The sequence below is a fragment of the Oxyura jamaicensis genome, chromosome 1 (assembly GCF_011077185.1).
Source record: "Oxyura jamaicensis isolate SHBP4307 breed ruddy duck chromosome 1, BPBGC_Ojam_1.0, whole genome shotgun sequence".
Taxonomy (NCBI): Eukaryota; Metazoa; Chordata; class Aves; order Anseriformes; family Anatidae; genus Oxyura; species Oxyura jamaicensis.
This window is the reverse complement of record NC_048893.1, coordinates 27,447,026-27,470,317: the sequence shown is the minus strand read 5'-3', so window position 1 is coordinate 27,470,317 and position 23,292 is coordinate 27,447,026. Positions and strand designations below refer to the sequence as shown.

The following is a 23,292-nucleotide window of genomic DNA, read 5'->3' as shown; positions in this document are numbered from 1 at the left end:
TTATTATTATTATTATTATTATTATTATTATTATTATTATTATTATTGGAAGCTCAGTTTGAGAGGACAAAGGGCTTAATCCATATGCTGCTACAAAACTCTTGTCTTTTGCCTGCAAAAAGTAGGTTCTTTCAGGTTGCTCTGTGGTCTTGTACCTTCATAAACTCTCTGAGTGTTGCCCTGACTGTGCTGTAATCCCACCACCGTACATCGTAAAAGTGATGATGGATGATCTTCTTGTACCATTCCACCAGACATACTATGCTGTACTTTCTGTCAACTGAATTTGGGAAAGTAGTTTTGCCATTAATGTTCTCATAGAATTTGGAGATAACGTACAGCATCTAGGTAAATTTCTAGGATTATAAACAAAACACATGGACAATTGCTTGAAAGAGATGAAGAAACTGTGTTTTGAAATTATGTGTTCCTCCTGTACACTTCCTATGTTTTGCCCTCTATTGTCTTTCTCTTTTAGTTCTACATATTCTGGGATCTGTGGTTTGAAATAAAACTAATAAAAGTAGCCAGGGATAAGATTGCTATTTGTTTCCTCGGTATAAATCCCTGCATGCATATCACTAAGTGAAAAGTCTTAAAATATAATTGTAGAAGGCACTTCTTGATTCACTGAAGGGTACAACAGCTGATTTATTTTACTTTACTTCGCTTTATTTTTTAAGAATAGTACCTTTCAATTGATTTTATATACCTTACCTCTGTGGAAATTTTGAAAATTTGATAACTTTGGCTACCAAATGAAAATGCAATACTATATTATCACTTTGTGCAATAGCCAGTCAAACAATATAAGTCACCTGTTGCTTTGTGATTCTCTTCACATATAACAGTACAGAGCTGCACAAGCAATACTGAATTTATACTTGTATTGGAATTAACATTTAATACCGACTAAAATCCCTCTATTTTACACTTCAATGACTGAAAAAGAAACAAAAGAATTAACCATAGTAATTTTGGTCAGAGCTTATTGACTTCAGCAATGAAAGAGATTAAAAATATATTGCAAATATACTTTTTTTCTCTGTGTATCAGTGAACACAGTTTTAGTACCTAGCACATGACAAAATGAAGTTGGATTTTGTCACCAAAATTCATGTGTTTGCTTTGTGATTAATATAAACATTAAACATATTAAAACGTATTTTACATGAACTAGTTGGGCTAAAGTTGAAATAGATTGTATAGAGAGTTTGGAATCAGGGAAATAATTTATAAATTCATTATAAAAATAATAATAATAATTAATAATAAAGGAAGAGTATGGAATTATTTGGGTAACCCTCAGATAAGTTTCTAAATGTAAAAAAATAGCCAAGCAGATTTTGAATGTTGCTTACAGCTGACGTCTTATAAAAATATGTGAAATCTGCTGAAGGTAGCATGGTCTTTTTATACTTAACGTGGTGGGTTTGATTCTGTGTCCTGCAAATTTGAGATCTCCCATGAGGGCTGGCAGATATGACATGGGAAATCTGCACCCTTCTGAAGTGACAGCTGGAGGCCAGCTGGGGTTACCTGGGACACTGTTTGCAGAGTTATGGGAATGAAGGACATTTTGCACTTGTCTTGAATCCTTAGAAAGACTTGTATATAGAGTTAGGAGTATTATGAACTCAAGGGCCAGATCTTTGCTTGTCTCAGGCAAGAGCCACAGTCAGTAGACTCAACAGGATGCTGAGTTGAAGTGGTCCCTTCCGTGTATTTATTTCCCCTTAAAACATACCTATTGAAAGCTGTACAGTGGAGCAGAAATCACGGGTAACAACACTACGTGAATCCCAGTTGTGGAATCCACAAATGACAGAATTTCAGATGTGCTCAGTTTTGGCTCTGCTGAAATAAGAGGAAATTTCACTATGAAGGGTAGCCTAGTTACATCAGTACCAGCTGATGTACTGCTAGCCTGGAAATCTCATCCACCTAGTATTGCAGAAAGCACTCCTTATACTCCAGCGTTTAATGGTAACATCAAATGAAATTAAATGTATTTGTATTTCATTGAAAAGTTTCAGTTGCTTTAAATCAAGGACAGTTTAAATTTCCTGTGGGCGGTATTCAGCTACTGCAGTGCAAGCTCTTCTTGTGACTGCTGGTAGACAGTTGTCCAAAGGCCCTTTTACAATGCAGTGCAGGGTAGCAGGATCAAATTTAAATAAATGTTTCATGACATTTGGAAGACATGACTTTAATCTCTTACTTTACCTTTGACACCAGCATATTGGTGGTTGTCTTTATCCACATTTTGACATTTTCTCTGTTTATTCTTTCATTGTTTTCATTCTTCTTCTCCATCATCTGCCTTTCCTTTTTTTATTCCTATCTTCTTCTTATATTACTTAATTTTTCAGCTGCTTGCATTTTTCCTGTTAACACTGCACAAGGCTGCAAATAAGAGCAGGTGGAAAAGATGCTGCTGAGTAGCATCTGAAGTGCATCTGCTCTGGTGTGACAGACCAGCTGCATGCTTCAAATGCCAACTTACTTGATCTCGTTCATTTACTGTACTGGAATTACATGTTTGTCCTTGTACGTGCATGGTCACATGAGTACCCAAAGCTATCCCTAAGCAGTAAGAGTCTACAGCCCAGGCCACCCAGCAGGAACACACTTGCCTCCAACACTTGTTCTTTCCTTCTTTTCCTGTCCCAGCAGGTACATACCGTGACTTCCACAGCTTTCTCTCACTGTCCTCTTTTGCTTTTTGCACTTCACTTCTGTCACCATTTATCCCATTTTCATCTCTTGGTTTTGAATAGAAATATTTCCCATTTCTTCTAGGAAATTTGTGAAGCTTGTCAGCAAAAGTGACATGTTTTTCTAGGTTTTGGGGTGAAGGGAGAAACAAAAGCTTAAATGAAGATAGCTCCTTTGAAGTCTGCTGACATTAGCAAGTGCTGTTCTGCCAAAGGAGATGTGTGACAAGGGGCTTGGGGCTAGGTAGGGACTGGCCTACTTGGTCTAAAACCCCAGAAAGTAAATCAGGAAAGCACATTGTTACCATAGTAAAATTAGTTTTGCTAGACTATGGTAAAAAAATATGAACTGCATTTATTCAAGGAGAGGCCGTTGTTCATGGCACAGTAAGATCTGGAAGCTTAAAACTGGTTAAGATACTCTATCATCAGTTCTCTGCGGAATTTAAATGTAAGCTTTTCTGTTTTGTATTCCTGATTTTATGGGGTGGTTGTTTACTTTCTGTGTGTTAGAGACCATATATTTGTGCCACTGATTATGTGTAAAGATTAAAACAGTTTAGGAACAGTCTGTATTTTACCTGACAGTTTTTAATGAGTCCTAATGAGTAAGTGGAAATATATTCCTTTTGGGACATTAGATCAGACTTATATCCATGACTAGAATTTCCACAGGATGTTATTCAGCAAATTGTTGTAAATTAAAAATTGTTTGCTCTGCCACAGCCAAAGCAAATCATGTTACTGGTAGAAGTAATCACACCACACATTTTTGAAGTAAAGTACTCTCTTGCCATGATTCTCTTAATGTTCATATTTCAATCATCCCTTTTAAAAAGAAAATATATGTTAATAATTTTGAAAGCAAAAACAGGTAATTTAGCTTATTAATATTTTTGTGTATTTATTTCATATTGAGTTTGTACAGTGCCCTGAGGTGTTTATATGAGGACCATTTTATTCATGTAAGATTGATTGATTGAAGAAAGTCACAAGATAAGTATAAATAGAAAAAATGTCTGTGTACAAGAAAATTTATTACTTTTAAAATATAAAAGCTATCCACATTCCCATTATGTTTTGATTTGTATGTTTCCAATAGAAAATATTTTGTGTTTCATGAGTAGCATGTGCATCATACAGTGTAGGATGTTGCTATGGGATTTTTTTTACTAATTTATTATGCAATTTGATGCAGAAATGAGGATTTATATAAGTGCTTAAATTAACTTGTGCCCTTCTTTTTGTTTTAAACTTTTTTTTTTTTCTTAATCCATTGAATAGATAAAATTCATTCCACACAGTTGCTTCTTTATAAGCAAATATAATTTCTTATCTTATGAAAATCAAAGATGCATGCTTTGGTCACTGTTTCTTTAGCTCTTACCATTGTTTTAAATCACTGGGGTAAGAGGATTTGCTGCTGTGGCAATATCATCCAAAAGGCAATTAAAAACTTGAAGAAGATATATACAGATACCTCTGTATGTAACCTGCTGAATGTGGGGAGTTGTACTGCAGCTCTGCAGTTACGTCAGACAGTTTCCCAAAAGTTACAGGCAACATTTGGACCCTATATACATTGTGCTTTGAAAAGATGAATTCAGATTTCTTCACATGATTTGAAGTTCTTGTTCAGAAAGTTGCAATGAATCTGAGAAGAGTGTGGCTCTTCTCAGCAAAGCAGGGTGTTTCAGAGCAACTGCTTACAGCAACCAAGTAAAAAATAATTGAAAAAGCATGTAATTATGTTTTAATGTATATTCTAACTTAGAAACTAAACACTTATGCAAATTTTTCATCATAAAATATGCAAGTTATTACATACTTCACTTTGGTACTGACTGTTAAGGGAGATCAGTAGGACTACATTTATACTCATGTGTCTTTACTGATGTTCTTATCCTGCTCCACAGCATGTACATGTTAATATAATACCAGTGACTTCAGTTATAATTAGAAATAACACGAGCATTTATGTTGTTTTTGGACAACAACAAAAAAGGATACTTACATGTGAAATGTTCTTTTTTCTTGACTGAAGATCTTGTTTTGTTAATGAAAATTTCTGCTAAAGAAAAAGTGATTGACTTCCTTGGGGTGCACCTATGTAGCTTTTGTCATATGGGATGGGCATAAATCTTTCAGGAAAACAGAAAACAATTTATGAAATATTCACAAGAAAAATATTTTTAAAGGATAATAGCTTTTTTTTTCTTCATAATTAATAAGGAAAAGGATCTTTGTATTACAGGTGGTATACCCTGTAGATTACATATTTGAACATGTACCTTTTAGTTTACTTGCACAATATAAAGTTTATGAATAATCCCTTTTATGTATCCTTGAGCATGAATGTTGAGAGAGATCTTGAGAGAGTTCTCTCAAAATCACATGAAGATTCTTTCTGGTTCATGTTTGAAATACTTTGTGTATGATTCATTTGCAGCTTTTCCCTTCTTCTCAAGCAAAGTGGTGCCAAGTATTCTGTCACATACCTTATCCTCCTGCTCAATGCACTCCATTTCTCTAGTATCATCTCTCCATAAAAACTGTATGAGAAGAAAAGACTGGAAAGTCAAAAAGGTCCAGTTTCCATTAGTACCCTGTCCTGTGATTTTGTATAGGTGTCAGTAGCTGCTATTTTCATACCCCCTATTTTTTTTTTCTTTCTGCTCTGCAGAGGCTGAAATGCAAGTACAACCAAAAAACATTATCAAATAAGTTCATCCAAAAGTAATGTGTTTGGAAATGCCTAAAAGTCAAAGTGGATGACCTGGACTCTCTTGAAATTTAAGGCCACATTCATAGAGGACAGTAACACAGCATCTGGTATGTCTAATAAGCCACAGGTCTCTGTTGACCAGCTGTAACCAGCCATACCACTGTCATGGCTGAAGGCAGCATTTAGTAGCAGCATATGGCTCCACCAGCATGACGCAGCAGCAATCACTCTCCAGAACTTAGGGCACACTCTGTTTGCCTTTCTTCTGCTTTCTAGGAACAAGGCCTCTTTTTTTTTTGATGGCTATCATTCATTAGTTACAAATGAGGATCAGGACATCAGTGAGTATGCTTTTAGATTCATCTAATTTACAGGAAGAAAATAGATCCCATTGTGTAAGTGATGGCGCAATGAAAGATGAGGGAGGACATGAGTGGGACATGAGCTTCTTGAGAACTGGGCATAGCTACAGCTTGATGCCTTGATGTCCCTGAAAATGAGACGTACCAGTGCCAGTTCTCCTTCTCTCAGACAGCTCTTACCTTTTGTAGTTATTAGTGCCTTTTGGTCTCCAGGAAGCTACTTATTTCTATCTAGTCTTTCAAAATTTTTTTAAACACATTTAACCTTTGCATCCAAGAAGCATGTCATTATTTATACTACAGAAAATAATACAAGACACTTTTTAGCATATGGGTGGGTGGCCTACAGTTGTGTTTGATGCTCAAGCCAGCATAGATCTATCAAGGACTTCAGCATCTCTACTGCTCTGGAGCTCAACTATATGATTTGTAAGAAACCACTTTTGTTTGTTTGTTTGCTTGCTCTTCACCCTCTTGGTGAAGAAACTTTTCCCAACACTTAGTCTGAACATTTCATGCCCCCCGATACAGCTTTGTGCCCTGAGGTCCTGTCAGTGTCCCCAGAGAGCAGAGCTCAGCACCTGCCCCTCCGCTCTCTTTGTGAGGAAGCTGCAGGCCGTCATGAGGCCTCCCCTTAGCCTCCTCTTCTCTAGGGTGAGTGAGCTCAGCTGCCCCTCATGCGTCTTCCCCTCCTTCAACATCTTTGTAGCCCTCCTTTGGATACACTCTTAACAGTTTTATGTCCTTATTGTAGTGCCCAGAACTGCCCAGAACTGCACACAGTGCTCAAGGTGAGACTGTACCAGCACAGAGCAGAGTAGGACAAACACATTCCTCAGCCAGCTTGCAGCACTGTGCTTGATGCACCCCAGAAAAAAGTTGGTCCTTTTGGCTGCCAGGGCACACTGCTGGCTCATATTCAACTTGCATCAACCAGAGCTCCCAGATCCCTTTCTGTGGGTCTGCTCTTCAGCCTCTCAGACCCCAGTCTGTATGTACGACCAGTGTCGCCCTTTCCACACACAGAATTTGGTACTTGTGGTTGGTGACTGTCCAGCCCTCTGATTTGTCAAGATCTCTCTGCAAAGCCTCTCTGTGCTCAAGGGAGTCAACAGCTCCCTTGTATATAGTTTGCAGACTTAGTATACCTTCACGTCCTGTATCCAAGTTATTTATGAAAGCATTAAGGGGAACTGGCCCTAAAATGCAGCCCTGGGAAACCCTCCTAATGCCTGGCTGCCAGCCTGATGTAACCCCATTTACTATAACCTCTTGAGTGTGATCCATCTGCCAGTTGCTCAACCATTGTATTATGTATTTGTCTAGCTGTGTGCTGGACATTTTGTTCAGAAGGATTCTGTGAGGAACAGTAACAAAAGCTGTGCTGAAATCCATCAAGATTACATCAACTATCTTCTTTTGGTCAGCTGGCTGGGTAGCCTTGTCATAAAGGGAAATTAAGTACATTAAACAGGACTTTCCCCTTGTGACCCCATGTTGGCTGTGACCAATGATTGTATTGTTTTTCAAGGTGTTTTTCAAAATTTCCCAGAATAATCTTCTCCATAATTTTTCCAGGTACTGTAGAGAGACTGATAGGCTTCTAATTACCAGGGTCTTCTTTCTTACCCTTTTTGAAAATTGGGACAACATTTGCCAGGTTCCAGTCAACTGGGACCTGTCCAGATTCCAAAGACTGTTGAAAAATAAGAGAGAGGTCTTGCAATGACATCAACCAGCTTTCTGAGTACCCTGGGATGAATCACATAAAATCCCATAAATTCATATGGACCCAGCTGGAGCAGCAAATCTCACACAAGTTTGGACGTGGCTGGAAGTTTATTGTTCCCACAGTCAAGTAATTGTACATTTCTTCTTATTAATATTGCCTCCTATTTATCACTTCACATTCAGTAATATATTTTCTTTCTGTGGTTCTTCACAGTCTGTCCTCATCTTCACTGCCTTTGGTTTAGTGTTAGACATTGTCACATCATGGCTCACTTCCCTTTCTATGTAATTTTTGAATATGCTGAAGATCATTAGTCTTCTACCAGATAGGTGCCTTGGGTCTCCATTGCTAATCTCCTTCTGTGACATACTGCAAACTGTCATTTATTCTTCTTATTAATATCCATTCTTCTAATCATTTTAAGCAGTGCCTTTTTTTTCCCATACATTTTTTAGAGCCTTTGGGTAAGTGAGCTTATAAAATGATTTTTGGAAATATATGGCTTACAATTTGATCTCTCTTCCTTGTTTTCTGAGTGACTTCTCCAAAAAACTGTGATCATTTGAGACATGGCTTTTCTTTTCATACTGGAATGTTGACTCTTCCCCATATATATTGACAAGAACATATTCTTTGTTGTAGTCTCTCCTGAGTTCCCTGGTGTGAACTTCATGTGTACTGATCTGTAGTTTTTTGCATCTCCTCTAGATTTTTTATTTTATTTCATATTCACCGTCAATTGTCTTTCATGCCATTTGTCAGCTCTTACAAGTTCATCTATTTCATACTCATGTTCCTTTAGAGCTGTTGATGGCATGAACTCCAGTGAAACAATTTCTTAGAGCTCAGTTTGTCTTCTTGCTCTAGTCTTCTCTAACAGCATTTCAATTTAAGACAGAACCTCTGCTGTATCTCTGTAAGAAGGGAGTTTGACCTAGTAACTTGTCTGATCAGCAGGTGGAAAAGCAACTTTGTGTGTGTGTGTGCTTGTGTGGCTCCTTCCACACACATGCCAGCCATGGGCAGGGACTCCCAGGTAGTTGTGTGTGGCAGGCCCCTCACTGGGCCTGATCCTGACCCCTAAACCTGGCCTGTCCCTGTGGAGTCACCTGATGCTCTGGGCTGAGGTTAAACCTGGCTGCCCCCAAGCCTGCCCTGCTCCCTCTCCAGGGATGGCCAGATCCTGCCCTGCTCACCCAGTGGACAGCCCCCACCTCTCCTGGACCCCAGCCCATGTGCAGCTGCCAGCCCTTGTGGCTTTCTGACACTATAATGTGTATTTACATTTAAGCCTGCCAGACACTTACATTCTTTCTCTTTTCCTCACTTGGACACAACTTGAAGTTTTTAGAAGAACAGCATCCTTCTTTCTTTTCTAATAATCTTTTTTTTTTTTTTTTTTTTTTTTTTTCCTAATAGCCTCCTTTATCCTGTTTGTTCAAGTCAGCACTCTTCTCTGGACTTTCTTAGTCTTCTTTGATAGGTTGCATGCATTTCTTCTGAGCTTGCAAAAGGTGTCTTTAATCAGTCTCTGTGCCATCTGTGAAGATGTGACTCTTGTAGCTGTCTTTTTTCTTCCTTTTAACAAGCTTACTCATTTTTATTCAGTGACCCTCTTTGAAATAGTGGTAGTTTTTTGATTTTTTTTTTTCCTTTTGTTGCCCCTTCAAGGACATAAATTCCAATCTGCATCAAAGCAGTTATTGACTGTGGCTAGAAATTTACTTGGGTCATAGCCAATGTGAGGTTTACTCTTACAAGACAGATAGAAATATCTAATAGCCTTAATTTTTATCTAACATACTTGTAGGGACATTTCAGCGTTATGAAGGTGCTCTGTTTCTTAGGTGTCTTTAGGGATTAGTTCAGAATATGGGTTATATTTATGTTTTTTGTCCTTCTTGATGTCATCTCTTTTGGCTATAGTTGAAGGAATAGGTGTTGGTTGTTTAACATGAATAGACTGTCAAATTCCAGATGGATGTGATAATCGAGAGCAGTTGTTCTCTTATTTTCATACAAAATCTGTATATTTTTATGAGCTGATTCCGTGTCTGAGATGAACCCGAATCACAGAATCACAGAGTAGTTGAAGTTGAAAGGGACCTCTTGAGGTCACCTGGTCTAACTCCCTAAAGCAGTCTGTATGAAAATAGGATAGCTGTATTTTAAGACTGGATTAGGCATTTGCTTCTGTGGGAAGGGCTGGTCTGTATGTACAAGTTCTCTCTCTGCAGTTTGGTGTGGCTCTAAGTAGAGAAGTGAGGAGTGGATGACTGAGAGAAGTGAGAGCAGCATCCTCTAGAGAGGCCACTTACTCTTATCACGGGCTGTGAGAAGGAATACACCATCAATGACATAGCAGTCTCCTCTTTCCAAAAGACACAACAAATGAAGCCATACCCGATATTGGTGTTAGGGTAAGGACCTCTGCATGGATCTGATTATGTCACAGATGTATTTTGCAATGACCATGGTGTTTGGATCAGTATTGAATCAACCTCAGAACTGCTTCTGAGGCAGTCCTGCTTCTGCTTCTGTAGGCAGTCCTGGAGGTGACCAAACTGAACACGTGGTAAGGCCATGGAATCCCCATGTTGATGCGGGAGTAACCCACTGTTCAGCCAAACTGGAAAACATCTACTTACCAAATGCTGCTAAGGGTCAGCTGATGGAGATGTTTGCAATTAGTGGAATGGTTATCTGTATTTTCATGGTGGTATTCATGGCAGGAATTTGTAATTGTAGAAGTTATCTTATAACCTTTCTGTATTTGTTACTTTTTCTTCCATTTTTCATAGTTTGGTTTATTTATCTTTTTTTTTCCCCTGTTTTCCTTCTGGTTTTTAGCAGTTTGGTGAGGGCTGTGGTCAATAGATGTCTTCGGGCAACATACGGATTTTTTGATTTTTTGTGTATTTGGTTGATTAGGTGGGTTTCCATCTGCATTTCTTGGGAGCGGAGTTAAACTGTTTTTTTTTTTTTTTTTTTTTTTTTTTTTTTAACGAGTTTTTAATATATTTGTTTAGGTGCAATTCTGGGGAATGGAGAATAAACAGGGGCTAGAAGCTTCACATGCAGAATAACTGCTAAGTGGCAGGACAAATTGAATGATGGGAGCTCAGTGGTGCAAGCTCTACAGAAGAGAAAGGCAGAGAAGAGGAAGGGACTTTCCCTACAGAAAAGAGTTGGAATGAGTGGAGATGTTCTGTGTGGAGACTTTGACTCAATGGTAAGGGAAAACATTTTCACTAAATGACAGTTATATAGCAGAACAGGTTTCCTAGAGAAGCTAGGTTGCAAAATCTCTTTTTTTTTTGAGTTTTAAAGATGTGTCTGGCTGATGTCCTAACCGACCAAGTCTAAATTCAGACAATTCTTTAAGCAAGACTTTGGACAAGAAAACCTCCTGGGTCATTCCTAGTGTTAGTGAATGAGTCTGTGATAATGGTGCATACATCATGGCAGAAGGGTAAGGTGCTCTTTGACTTTATGCTTTGCTAATTTGTAAATCTGTACAAACATCTCTCTACAAGAACAAATTAAATACATAAGAAAACCTATGATGTTTACCATCAACGTTCTTTTATAGTATTTTCTAAAGTTGTTGTTTTTACTTTCTTATCCGATAGTGTTCCTGAATCCCTTCTGATCAAGTCATATGGAAAAATGGGAGAAACAGAAAAGTTGTAATCCTGTAAATAATAAACAAAATTGCAATGTCATTGTGTTTGGGTTATAAGAAAAATATTATTGTAGCTCAAACAGTTTTGGACTAGTTATTTGCTTTTGTTTTTGTTAATGTTCTTCTTCCCCAGTTACTGTAGGCTGCTGCAGTTTAATATAGGAGGCATAAGAAAATTCAACAAGAAGTGGGAAGTGGATCTTCTCTGAGCTCTTACAGTAAATTATATATTTTCAGAAGGAAGACAGACATGCCTGAAGATAAATTAAGGCATAGTATCTGCACATGTTGGATAAATAGTTCAGAAATCTCCATGAATACGATATTGGCTTGTGCATACTTAAAAGATTAGTGTCAACATGGGTTATCTATCATGTAAGTACAAGTCAAGCAAGTTAGACCTGCCTCAGGGGTGGTTTAGTCTGTATACCCAGCTATGCAGACAATGTTCCTGTGAAGGTTTGGAAAGAGAAGACTTTGCTCCAGGCTTTCTGTTTATTCGTACTGTCTCCATTTTCTCCATTGTGTCTTAATAAGTAATCAATGTCCTATTAATTTTTAGTATAAATAAGATCTGAACTGAGAAAACAACTTAGCCCCTCTCAGCCCTCCGCACCCAAATAAGCTGTTATGTATGACTTGTACATCATTTACAGAGTGACTGGGACATTTCAGAAGTACACGATATATTTGGTCTATGTCATCACTTTTTTTTTCTTTTTTTTTTTTTTTTCTGTCATTAGGCAATTCCTAAAGCATTAAATACTAAATTTTTAATGTTTTTCTGTAATTATTTTTTTTCTTGACCAATTTATTTGCAGTGTTGCATGATGTTGTGATTAATTGAGTACAGATACTTTGATTAGGGAATTCAATTTTTGAAAATTCAAGATTAATTTTAGTGGTATGGAATATAATGTGAAATTCTGTAAGTACATAGCTTTTGTTTAAAATTTTGGAAAAGAGAAAGTTGCAGGAGGTTAACAGCTCAAGGAGAAGTGTTCAGGAATTAATTATTTTCTCTGTGCCAGGTAAAAAAAATGATTGTTTGCTCCCACAACTGCAGCGCTTCTGTTTGTACCCAATGATAACAAAATCTAGCCTTCATCTGTCTAAGTATTAATGTAGAGTGGCATGTAAAAATTAGCTAATGAGATCACAGTAGTATGAAGGTCTTTTTGTAGGCTCATTTAACTTTGGAATGATTATAAAACATAACTATTAATTATTTTGCATGTTCTTTTTAATTATAATGGCATCCAGTAGTGCTCATCTAGTTATGAGCTTTCTGAGTGTTACCTAGTCATGGAACCTGTCCAACTCAATTCTTAGATTCAGGAAGAAAAGCAGTACTTCTTTTTCTATTTGCAGTGCTGTGATCTACATAACACTCTATAAAATGCATTTTTTAAAGTGTAAAGTAATGTCTTCAAGTAGTTTAAATATAAGAAAAATATGTAGTCTGATTTTTAAGTAACTTTAAACATTTTTATTTCATATTTCTAATATATATACATATGTTAATGATGTATTTTCAAATCAAATTCAGGATGTCTAATTGACATAATGCAAATTAAGACTTGCTCCAAACTCCTATTATAAATCAGGACTTCTTTTGTTTTTAATTGCACAGGAGGGCTATATGTTTGAAAGGTGGAAGGTATGAATACCAGTGAACATATATGCTATTAAAATAATAGTGTCTCTAACAAGTAATTCTTGTTTCATTGAAACCAGCTGTGTCTTTGGCCCTATCTTTATTACTTCAAAACAGCAAGCATATCTAATATATATCTAATATCTATCACACATATCTAATATATGTGACCTTCCACCATGTTCTGGAATACTCCTGAATGCTTTGTTGAGTTGAAATATTTTATACAATTACCCACATAAAATAGTAATGCACAATTTGAAATGTTTTTTATAGAAAAAATGTGCATGGGCAGGCCTGACATGAAATAGAGACACATCAGAATGGCTGCTATCTAACAAATAGAACTGCTTAAGAGCTTTAGTGTACTTCTGTGGAGTTACTTAAATTTTCAAAAGGTACCAAAGGCCACTGACAAGCCAAGATAAAGAATGTGAGCATGTAATCTAAAAAAAAAAAAAAAAAAAAAAAGTTTTTGTAGAGACAGTGTTCAAATATATAACAGGTAAAATTATCCTAATAATTTATGATCTAAATGTAAAATGAGCTAGGAGATGAATGCAATAATTAAATTAATGAGTTAAAGGGAATTGTTTAGAACATGTGGGAATTGTATTTGTTTAAGTTTCAAAGGAATATCTTCATCTAGAGATGAATTTGGATTTCATTTTGAATTATTTTATTATGTTTTAGTGATTTCTGAAACAACTGTGATGATTCACATAAATAAGAGCCAAATCCTGTTAGTTGTATTCGTAATGAACAATTTAAAAAATCTAGTGCAGGATATCGTATAGCATCAGCATATGTTATGACAAAATGCTACACAACCCGTATAACAATCTCTGTATTTGAAAAAGGAACTATCACTTGTAAAGCTTCTATACCAGATGGATGATCATAATTGTTGCACATTTTATCATTTTGAGAAGAATTTGAGTAGAGTTCTTCTAAGTCTATATTTCTAATGAACATCTACATATCAGATTTATTCAGTTGTTGACCCATGCACTTTTCCTTTCTCAGGTATTACAGAACTTTGTGGTATTTGCTTGTTTGACTCAAAGTTCAGGGACTTGCATGAGAAGCCAAAGACAGACAGCATGCAGGTGACTTTCAGTTGAGTTGTATTCTGCAGTTTACTTGATGAAAGTGTTCCAGTGGGAGTAGATGGTAGTCTACTTCAACAGTGGTTGAATGGATAGAACATGTTGGCTTAGTTGGAGGGAGGGTAGAGATATTCTGTTGCTAACCTGAAATAACTGGAATGATCTAGGTCCATATTTTATGTTGCAAACAAAAATGAAAACAAATCAGTGTTTATAACAGGAGTAATACTGTTTTAAGAGACTGCTGTTTTCTTCAGGCAAATTGCACTGGAATATAATGTAAATGAAGTGTAGGTCAAATGATACATTTCTAAAGGTAAAGATTTATACTGGTAAAAAGAAAGTTTATAAGTAAGGCCTGCCATCTATCTGATGCACATGTCACATGTACTATGTGCATGCCTTCCTACTGTGAATTTCTTTGCTGATTTTTGAAAGTTCTCGAAATCCTGATAATTCAAAAAGAACAAAGATAAAATATTAATGTTTGAGACTAGCACGTGTAGTTATTTTCAAATTAAGACTTATTTGTAAGTGAATAATTATGATAAAATGTTATCATAAAAAAATTCTTACAAGTCTGTATCTCACCAAAATAGGTCATGCTTTGATGTAAGATTTCATATAACTATCATGTATTGGCTTTCTTTTTGGGATGAAGCAAAATGTGATGCTTAATAGGATCCAAACTGAGAAATCTATCTGAAACATTTTTGGAGTAAAGGAATACAGAGAAAAAAAAAAAAAAAAAAAAAAAAAAGAATACAGATACTGATGTTCAAGGCCCACGTACTAACATCTGTCAACAGACAACACACATTGTTGGAGAAATAAGCATAATTTGTATTTCTGTCTAGACTTTAAGTTCAGAAGAAAATTCAGAGGCATAGCTACATATACAATTTTTTAATAGAAAACAGGAGAGCAAGGTGAATGCTTCTTTCAATTGGTTGGACATTGCCATTTTGGATTTAGGATAACCACATGACCATCACACAAAGTTTCATTGACACATATTTTACTTTCCTGAAACTTTTAAGAATTGCCACCCATCTTCACCTCCTCCCATTTGCCTTAGGATCCTTACCTGTTTTTAACATTTTCTTCTTTCTTCTCTTTGTATTAAGAGCTCATAAGATTTCGTTCTCATTTCCCAGTGCTGTCCTACTGTGCAGAGGTTTCACGTAGTGTTTATTCCTCCAGCCTGTCGTTCTCTGCTCTTCCTTCTTCACTTGCTTTACTACAGAGGCTGCCAGGTAGCTTTCAGTTTTCTAGGAACTTCGACCTTCCCAGCAGGTTTTGTTATACTCTACAAACAAAGGAAGAAGTTAGAACTGGAACTCTTTTAAATGTCCAAACATGTTGTAACAAAGTGTGTATTAATAATGCCTTTTGGAACACAGATTTTTTTTTTTTTTTTTTAACTGTGGGAAAGCAGTTTTTTCTTTATAAAATTCTATATTCATTTTACTCTTTAGTCTGCTTCTTTCTGACCTTGTCAGCAAGGGAGAAATGCCAAGAGGCACTGTTGAGAGGCTACTTCAGAAGTCGCAGAGTTTCAGGTGCTAAGGCTATGTCTATATTAGCAAATTAAGCCATGATTGGAAATATTTCCAGGCCCCTGCCACAGTTTTGCTCTTTGCAAACTAGCATTGTTCCAGAAATTTTGACAAGGGAAGTCTGACCAATGTCATCTACTTGGATTTCTGTAAGGCCTTTGACACGGTCCCACATGATGTCCTTATCTCTAGATTGGAGAGATACGTATTTGAAGGGTGGACTATTCAGTGGATGAGGAATTGGCTGGATGGCAACATCCAGAGAATTGTGGTCAACATCTCTATGTCCAGGTGAGGGCTGATGACGAGTGGTGTCCCTCATGGGTCTGTCTTGGGACCAGTACTGTTTAGTATCTTTATCAACGACATAGACAGTGGAATTGAATGCACCCTCATCAAGTTCATAGACAACACCAAGCAGAGTGGTGCAGTCAATACAGAAAGAAGGGATGCCATCCAAAGGGACCTGGACAAGCTTGAGAAGTGGGCCCATGTGAACCTAATGAGGTTCAACAAGTCCAAGTGCAAGGTGCTGCACCTGGGCCAGGGCAATCCCAGGCAGGAGTACAAACTGGGAGAAGAACTCATTGAGAGCAGCCTTGCAGAGAAGGACTTGGAGTTCTGATGAATGAAAAGCTTGACATGATCCAGCAATGTGTGCTTGCAGCCCAGAAGGCCATCTGTGTCCTGGGCTGCATCAACAGAGGCATAGCCAGCAGGTCAAAGGAGGTGATTGTCCCACTCTACTCTGCTCTTCTGATACCCCACTTGGAGTACTGCATCCAGATCTGGGACCCCCAGCACAAGAAGGATATGGAGAAGGAGCTGTTAGAGTGAGTCCAGAGGAGGGCTACAAAGATTATCAGGGGGCTGGAGAACCTCTTCTCTGAAGAAAGGCTGAGAGAGCTAGGGATGGTCAGCTTGGAGAAGGCTCCGTGGAGACCTCATTGCAGCCTTTTAGTAAAGGAGGCCTATGAAAAGGAAGAAGAGTGACTTTTTACATGGGCAGATAGTGATAGGACAAGGGAGAATGAGTTTAAACTCAAAGAGGGGATATTTTGATTAGATGTTAGGAGGAAATTCTTTACCCAGAGGATGGTGAGGCCCTGGAACAGGTTGCCCAGAGAAGTAGTGGATGCCCCATCCCTGGAGCTGTTCAAGACCAGGTTGGATGGGGCCCTGGGCAACCTGATCTACTGGGTGGCATCCTTGCCAAGGCAGGGGGTGGTGGAGCTAGATGATCTTTAAGATTCCTTCCAACCCAAGCCATTCTATGATGCTATGAATTTTTTCAGACATTCATTTGGCCATTTCCTTTAGCTTGAATGCCGGCCCTGTATTTTTGGAGAGTATTCTAGCATAGATATAGGCTGGTCTGTGCCATATGATTTCAGCAAACAGAAATGTGCTCAGACATTGCTTAATTTGGTAGCATAGCTGCAATGTCGAGAAACTTTCTATAAACCTGCATGGTCTTTATTTCTTTTGCTTGTCCAACCCTCTCCCTTTAATGCAATCTTATAATCTCAGCATTCAAGCTGTTCTTTTCTTCTTGTCCTTTCAGCCTCCCTAAAATACATATAGATTTAAATTTCATTGTTGTGCTGTCTCCTAGCTTCTGTACCTTCCTTCACATGACTGAACTTATTGGTAGTTGATACTATGTGCAATTCTTTGTCAAGAACAAACTACTTCAGGGAAGCTTCCTACTTGCTTGTCTTCAGATCTGTGAATAATAAAAATAGAATTAAAAAAATAAGACTAGACTTTGAGTGATGCCTTATGTGTCCCTCTACTGCAAGGCAGAAACTTAATGAACAATTATATTTCTGTGTGGAATAGTGAAGGTACTCTTTAAAATGACTACTCTTTAAGAGAATCTTTCTCTTTAAACTCGCTCGGTCTTTTACCCCAAATATTTATGTCAAAATAGAAAAATTGAAAATTATAACTCATTTTTTTCTTTCAGAATACTTATGAACCAGCTTATGCACAGTGGAACTAATTAGGGGATGTGATAACATCTTTTCTATTTTGCTTTTGATGAATGATATCTAAATAGCTGTAAATATTCCTCTCTGTCTTTTCAGGATGGTGATACTGGAATTGATTTTGGACATCACTCCAGTTCAAGGTTGAAGTTTAAGGTCTTATTGAGGTTCAGAAGAAGGAGGTGAGTACACGTGAAACATTACAAATTATTTGAGTGTTATCTTCTGCAACTTTGTTTTGTCTAGGAATTGCTGTTCTTTCTTACCAGTCCATATTCAAATAGCTGATCTCTCCTTCCTCTAATTTACTGAGATATATGACTACTTGTGTTCTGACTAAATAACAGAGAATATTGAAGTCATGTAGGCTTTCCCGTTTTTTGGGGACCTGACACAAAAATCAAGTGAAAACATTGTTGTCTCACCAAGGTCTCTGGAACCTTGGAGGAGGTGGAGTGCAGTGAAGAAAACTTCAGTATAACAAGTCAGATTTTGGCTCCACCCTACATGAGTATTCCACTTTTTAAACTTAGGAAAAGAATACCATGTGTGTTTCTAGAAGAAAGGGAAAATAGCAAGATTATTCTTTAAGAATCATGAACAAAGGTTCATTCATAAAAGATACTGTATTGGATGTAGTCTCTATTGCATTTGCTGAGTCTTTCTGCAGTAACACCTTTGGAATCTCTTGGTTGGCTTCTGCTTTAAAAGGAATTCAGTACAGTTAGTAGGAAGAAAATAGTGATCACAGCTATACTTTTGCTCTTTAAGTTACTTACTCTTCCGACTTCAGTGACTAGAGTTAAGGCTCACGGTACCGTTTTGTTACAGCCCAGCTGCATTAAGATTATGATAATTTGTTCAGAAAATTCTATTAGATTATATTTGCATATTTTTCTAACAATAATTTAACACTTAAAAGACAAGGTAAGATTAGTAATGAATCCCTGTGTTCGTATATTCCTAGTTTGCTGAAACAGGAATTACCTGTGTTCCATTGGGAACCAGGAATATTCCATGATGTTAAAGACCATGAGTTCAAATCTTGTCTGAACTGTGGTGTATGTTAACTATCTGAACCTGCCTATAAAGAATCACTGTGTGTGGACATAGTACTACCCTGGGACTTGGCATGCCTGCACTTAATAATAATAACACTATTTGTAGTACTATTAATACTTTGCTTGTTCCAATGATTAGTGTAAGATAAGAGCTTAGGAAGACACTGGCATCTATTTCACATTTTTCACACATGCTATTGCAACAAAGAATTAATGTAGGTGGTAGGTGTAATTTTTCACATTTTGCTATTGCTACAGGAGTAGAAAATACCTTGAGTATATTTCCATCATTTTTCAAATTGAAAATTTTAGGCAATATTGTCATGTATAAGTTTCAAAATTTGTTCAGCAGGTGCCAGGTACTGAATCTTCTAGATGCAGGTTTCAACAACATACAAAAAACTAACTCACCCTAATAGCAACCAAGCTCAATGTACACCACTATGTACACCTTCTTGTACACCACTATTTCTGTAGTAAAGACACATCATTTCCCTGTATGCCCTGTGTAGCAACTACTAAGGCATTATGAAATATTCAAAACCACCTATATTCTTAATATTGCCATTTTCATGGACTGATGACTTGGAAAGTAAGAAATAGTTCCAGGAGCAGTTAATGATGGTGAGAGTAATTAGTGCTGAAACTGTGTTTATAACAAGTTCTCTAAAGTTTGACCATCTGGCAGGAAGCGCAGACCTGCTTAACCTAACTCAAAGTACCAAACAAGAGAGTCCTGATATGTGTTTCACTGTGGCTCTTTTTACCCATTCAGTAATAAGAAAGGAATATTCCTTTCTCCCAATTTAATTTCACCTTCTTCCAAGGACTTAATGCACAGTCCTGAAGGGTACAGCATGACTCTGGTGAGACTATAAAAAAAAAAAAAAAAAGAAAAAAAAAAGAGAGAAAAAAAAAAGATACAATAAAGATACAATTTTAACTTTAGCAGTGTTATAAATCAAAATATATACAGCACTGTGCAGAGATACTGTAGACAATGCTGGTATCACATAGAAATTTGTATATGGTTATATGTTAATATGTAGCAATGTATTTACAAAACAGTGGTTTTTTTTCTTACATTACCCAGAGGAGAAACCAGTGAAAAAGGTCAGATTCTTTGCTTTCTAGCTAGCAATGGAAGTATGACTGGATTCCTATCATGTATTTACACATATATGTCTGAGAGGTCTAACGCCCTTGGTAATACTAGATTCTTCATAGACAGTGTCTATGAAGTAGTAGTATTTTGGAAAACAGTTTGGTTTGGTAGAAGCATAGTTATTTCATTTAAGTGTAGTAATTGTGTAGTAATTGAAATCTGGTGAGCCAACAATTTATTTTTTTGTTTACTTTTAAAAATGTTTTTCTGGAAATTTACTGTGTTCTGTACCAAATAATGTCAGAAATGCAGTAACACTGACTTGTGTGCATCTATAATAGTTTGGCAGTATCATTTTATTGAATTCCAATACGTCTGGAACTTAAGGCACATGAAGGAAAGTAACAGTTATTCTGTTTCCTCCATTATTTTTTTTCCATAACTTGAAGTTAAATACAATCTATAAAAATGCTTTTTGTGAAGAAAGCCAAAATCTTTTTTGGCATTTTTAGCACTGGTCTCTATTTCTTTCAATATGTGAAAGTGGAGAGGGAATGTGTTTGTAGTCCATGAGGAAATAGTAAATTCTGAATGCTAGTTCTTCAGTATAGGGTTGATTTTTTTATTTTTTTTTTTTTTTTTTTTTAATGGCAGGACAAAGTGTCTTTCCACTGACTGAAAACTAGGACTTGGTTGTAAAAGTAGTGATAAAAATATATAAAAATAAAATTCCATTCATGAGTATTTTTTTAATTAGCATCAAGAAGATTTCTGTATGCTTTCTATTCCACCTTTCGTTAAATGACTTAGTTTAGGAGGAAGTTTGAGAAAACTGAGTTAGAGTTGGAAAAACTGAAACCAAGACAAAAACCCATATTGGAAAAACACAAAAGCACTGAAAAAATGTTCTATTTTTAGACTGATGACTTAAATGGGGACTTTTGGGGACTATTAGTAATCCAGTTACTTCTGGATTTTCAGACTAAATTAGGTTTTGACAAAAAAGCTAAGGTAGTTTTCTATATATGAATATTGACTGTATTTTCTTTGTTAGTGAACTGAATTGTAGTTATATAATTAATTATTATTAAATTGATCTAGCTTTACTGTCCCGTTTTGGCAATTTGTGGAAAAGGAGATGTGCTTATTCTTGTCTTTTTTAATACTATAAGATTTGAAACAGCATGACTTGTGTACACTTACAGTATATGTATGTACATTGTTTACCTACCAAATATCCAGTTTCTCTCTAAATAGTTATTTTGCATAGGGCAAAAATATAATTTTGCATTAAAATACTGTAAGATTAGTACAAAGATAACTCATATAGTTATCTTGCAGCTGAACTTGAACTCTCTTAAGAGCCATGGGAGGACGCATTGCTGGTGATCATGTCAATGACCAAGGTGTGAAACATTAGATAGCAGTAAATCATACAAGCCATTCCATTAGCTGAGTAATGAATTGGCATTAGCTACGTCCATGAAGAAGGCTAAGCCTTCCACACATCCAGTCAGAAGGCAAGTAAGTTTTTATATTGGCATAGGTGGAGGAGGATACACAGCTGACAGGAAAATACATCAGCTTTCCCAAAAGTGACTGGATGGGGGCTGAATGGCTTTATCTTCAGTCCAGTTTCCACCAGTAAGACTCTGAAGCATAAACAGTACTTTACTTTTTTAAGGAATCGTATTAGAACAGAGACACAGTTTACTGTAGAATATTGAATGATCTTTGAGGGGTGATTGTGAATAGCTCTAAATTACTGCTTTGGGGGAGCCTGAATGCAATGAAAATGAAGGTAACTTCTGTCAAAAAGTAGTTTACATTGATAAAATCAAATCTGTCTCCTGGAACTAGGAGGTAGTAAATTTTTGTTATTATACAAAATATCAAACTATGGATTTTAAGTGGCCAAGTTTTCAATTCAGCTGAACATTAAGTACAGTCTTAATGGTCTGATTTGCTGGGAAGAGCACTATTACAATAACCTGCTTTTTACAGCCCATATCAAATATGAACTTGCATCATTTATTACAAAGTTTGAGCTTTGGGAGATATTTTCACAGCATCTAGGAGTGATGCCCCACATTTCTTGGAATTAGTCCTTAATGATATCATCTTCAGAAATGAGCTGTTGCTCAAATACGCTGATTATTTTGTGGTTTCTATCATGGAATTTTTAAAGGAAAAGCTAGTTGAAATCTGATGTTTTTTCAAGTAATTGTATGACATGAGAGAGAGGTAGTGTGCATCTTAATAATTTTATGCTTCATTTTTTCTGTGTGACATGAATAAGAGAGGTGAGAACTCTTAATTTTTAACTGAACTGGATAAAGGTTTCTAAATGTGGCCTGCCTGAGAACAGAGAACCATTACTGTAGTTGTCATGTAAAATAAAGTTGGAGTTTGAAGCTCCATTTTAGCTGTCAGCTTTATTAAGGAGCTACTGGTGTGTTGAGCTAGGCACACACATTATATAAGCAGTGTATGGTAGTGTCTAGGGAGAATTTTCGTTCTCTTCACTGCTGCTTTATTAGGTCTCGCTCACTCATTCACTGTTGCCCTGTCTTACTCCAGATTTCTGGCTGCAACTCACAGCACAGTAGGTCTAATGTAGATTGACGCCTTTGCCAGAGGACTGATTGAAACTTGTGTCTCATAGTTGCTAATGCTCACTGAACCATTTTATTGAAGATAAAGTAAATAAAATAGATTGCCATATGAGAATTCTCTGAAATCAAATGGAATAATTTGACAGGTTTAAGCCCATGAAAAAGCCCAGGCATTGAAGCAGATGGGAATACTTTTTATGCACAATATACCAGGAAAAGATGTCTCATGGCTCAGTGTTAATCTTTTAATGGTTTTTACCAAAACTATAATTGTTGCAAATCTTATAAACATTTCAAATGGAATTTCCATTGTTCAAATCATTACTTCTCTCAAACAGTGAACTTTTAATTTATTTTTATTTATTTGATTTAAGAGCAATGGATATACTGATTTTATCTTCTTTATTGCTCCTGATCCTTTAAGAGACTAGTCTTGATCATGTCAATGACCAAGGTGTGAAATATTTGATGGCAGTGAATCATTCAAGTTATTCCATCAGCTGGATAATGGCTTGGCATTAACTACGTCCACAAAGAAGGCTAAGCCTTCCATGCGTCCGGTTGGAAAAGAAAATGTGGATCACCAGTCCCTTAAAATTTAATTTAAAAAGATTCAATGTGGTACTATTTCTAGAGTGCATTGCAAGATCTTAAAGATTAACTAAGGGTGAGTTTATTATTTGAGAAAATAATTATGTGAAATAATGCAAATAGATAACTACTTTTAAAGGTTTTAATAATTGCTAAGTAACATAATTTTGAATATTACATGTAAAGTTCTTAAAATAAGCCCTGACATTTCTAAAGGCATGTGTGATCCAGTACATTAAAGATATGAACTGCTAAGGCTATTGTGCCAAACTATTTAGAATAATGGTCACCAAGACCCAAATATTCACATTTTTCTTTCATAAATAATTTCTGTAGCTGAGCAGTGTAGTATGTCGGTATTATTTTTAGAAGTAAGATCATTC

At 36.5% G+C, this 23,292-nt stretch overlaps 1 protein-coding gene across 14 annotated transcripts in view; it reads left to right on the top strand.

Moving 5' to 3' along the window:
- The window catches only part of FOXP2 (forkhead box P2), a 438,294-nt gene that overhangs the window by 115,438 nt on the left and 299,564 nt on the right, over positions 1-23,292 (top strand). For all 14 annotated transcript variants that reach the window (XR_004752970.1, XR_004752973.1, XM_035333519.1 and 11 more), the window contains one exon: positions 17,637-17,719. The gene's annotated coding sequence lies outside the window, so the exon portion shown is untranslated. The remainder of the gene's footprint in view (positions 1-17,636; positions 17,720-23,292) is intronic.